This window comes from Limulus polyphemus, unplaced genomic scaffold (assembly GCF_000517525.1).
Source record: "Limulus polyphemus unplaced genomic scaffold, Limulus_polyphemus-2.1.2 Scaffold374, whole genome shotgun sequence".
Lineage (NCBI taxonomy): Eukaryota > Metazoa > Arthropoda > Merostomata > Xiphosura > Limulidae > Limulus > Limulus polyphemus.
Window position 1 is genome coordinate 637,010 of NW_013665984.1, and position 2,488 is coordinate 639,497.

The 2,488-nt window shown below is 30.7% G+C and overlaps 1 protein-coding gene across 2 annotated transcripts in view; it reads right to left on the minus strand.

The window, feature by feature from the left end:
• LOC106457798 (GATOR complex protein MIOS-like) overlaps positions 1–2,488 on the minus strand; it is a 69,455-nt gene that overhangs the window by 65,887 nt on the left and 1,080 nt on the right. Inside the window, exon 2 of one of the 2 annotated variants that reach the window (XM_022383838.1) lies at positions 196–222. The exons of the other annotated variant lie outside the window; for it this stretch is intronic. The gene's annotated coding sequence lies outside the window, so the exon portion shown is untranslated. The remainder of the gene's footprint in view (positions 1–195; positions 223–2,488) is intronic. 2 annotated transcript variants of the gene reach the window in all.

Sequence of the window (2,488 nt, forward strand, 5' to 3'; positions counted from 1 at the left end):
TAGACCTGGGTAGGTGACATATGGCGGTAGACCTCACGTTATAGTAGCACCCAAATAACTATTTGACTAACTTACACATAATACTCCAAACTTCTGTTGTACTGTTTAGTGTTTGTGGACATTCAACACTGAAATTTAAGTGCTGACAATGATTTAAAAAAAAAGTAGAGAATTTTTATAAAGTTAGACACCAACCTTAGCAGTTTGAACCTTGTGTTCAGGCTACAAAAAAGAAAAAAAAATAGAAATATGAAATAACTATTTGACTAAATTACACATAATACTTCAAACTTCTGTTGTACTGTTTGGTGTGTAAAAATATTTACTATTTGAATTTATGACCGAACAATGATTAAAAAAATAGACCTAGAAATTTAGTGATGTTAAGCACCAGCCCTGCCATTTCGCATCTTACATGTTTTAAAATAAGCTTACTCTACAAAGTCATATACCTAGCACTAAGTTACATGGCAATATGGGGTTGGTGATATCCAAATTCATCTTCTATTGCTAAATAATTTTCATTGCTGGTTTAATTTTAGGATTTAAATTAATCTTAACTAGTTCAACTTCACAATATCGTGTACTACATAAGTGACTACTGCCTGATGGCTTGGGTAGTGCAAATACAAATGGCAAATTGCAGTATTACTGTAAGTTTAAATAACAGTGTGACTCATAAGAATCTTACTTTCCTTAAACTACAAATTACATAATTGATATTACTATCATAGTTTCATCCTTACAAGTGAAACCATGGTAGCAAAATATTTTTAATATGTACAATTGTCTTTGTTTTGCTCAATTCTACATCATATTTCATTGCATGATTTTCCAAAACATCTTTTATCAGACTCTAAAATATTTTCAACTACATAAGTAATAACAACTGACCTATAACTTCTAAAGCAAATCTTATTACTTCTTTCTACATAAGAGTAACATTAGCATATGACCAAGCTGCCTAAGGCTAACTTCACAAAAAACGTAAGCATATTCTCGTATCCTCAGTCACCTTCTCACTGTTCGTTGGCCTACCAAATATGAGAGAGAGAGAGGCTCAATATCTGATCTTTGGCTTCCTCTAAACCCCTGGGAAAAATCTCATCTGCTCCTTGTGCTTTATTTTTAATCTCACTCTCTCTTTTTACCACTATGGGATTATTATCTACATGATTCATTTTAATCTCAATATTTTCTATAAAATGCTCAGGGTCACAAATATTTCCAACATCCTCACTCATAAAAAACATAAGAAATCATTTAAAACCTCAGACATCTCATAGTCTTCAACATAATCATTGCTATTAGAATCCTCTGGAGGTCCATAATGAGCTAGCTGTTTGTGATAATCCCTATATTATTTCTTAATTTGTTTTCCTTAACTAAATCTCCAGCAACCATTAACTAGCTTTTCAGCTCATTATCCCAATTTACTTTTTGTTGTAGTATCAAAATTGGTTTTTCTAAAAATCAAAAACTAAAATTAATTTCTTTGTAGTTAACAAAATATCAAATCTAATTATATAATAGTGACTCTTCCCCACTCAACTGCAACTACATTCTCATTAGCAGTGAACAACTCTTAACATTTCATCCCCTCTGGTTAACTCTCTGATCACTTAATATGGTAGTAACCCATACAGACCATAACATCTTGACTACCACTTTTCTGTCTCCATTCCAAATGTTATTACATTTATAACCTGGAATTTCAAAATAACAGTTATCAATATTCTCCAAATCTAACTAAGTTTCAGTAATTCCCATTATATCATAGTATTCCACTTTAACTTGAGCCCTGCACTCATTCACTTTATTCCTGATACTTCTATCATTAAAATAACAGAAACTAAGCTTGTCTTTAAATATGACAGAATTATCTTTAAAACTATTATTTAACTTTTATCTAACTCTGCCAATCTCCTCATTGTCCTATTAATTTCTTCATACCTACTTTCCCAAGCTTCTTTATTTCTAAGTAAGTTTAAATCGCCTTTAATGAATTTACTTAGAAGTTCCACAAAAATCTTGCTATCTAACCTACCCATATCATACAATTCACTCTTACCTAAAATTTATCCAACAGACCCAACCAGCCCACCTGTTGCTCAAAGCATATCCTTCATAATAGTTCATTTTAAGCAGTGTGTCATGCAAAGTAATTGATTCTTGCATCTAACCTGAAGAAGCAAACCCAAAATGAAGGAAATTTTTTATACTTTTCATAAGTTCTTCTGCACTACAAATTCCAAAATCATTAATTCCTACATGCACTAAAAAAGATAACGTTTCTCCATACTAACACTTAAACTGTTGACATGCCTCTATTTTAGTACCTAGCAATCAAATTCTAGTCCTAGTCTTTCTGTGGTTTTCACTACAGTATGAACAATTATATATATATATATATATATATATATATATATATATATATATATATATATTATTAATAGAATGTATTCTACACAACAATTAAATTAAGTTT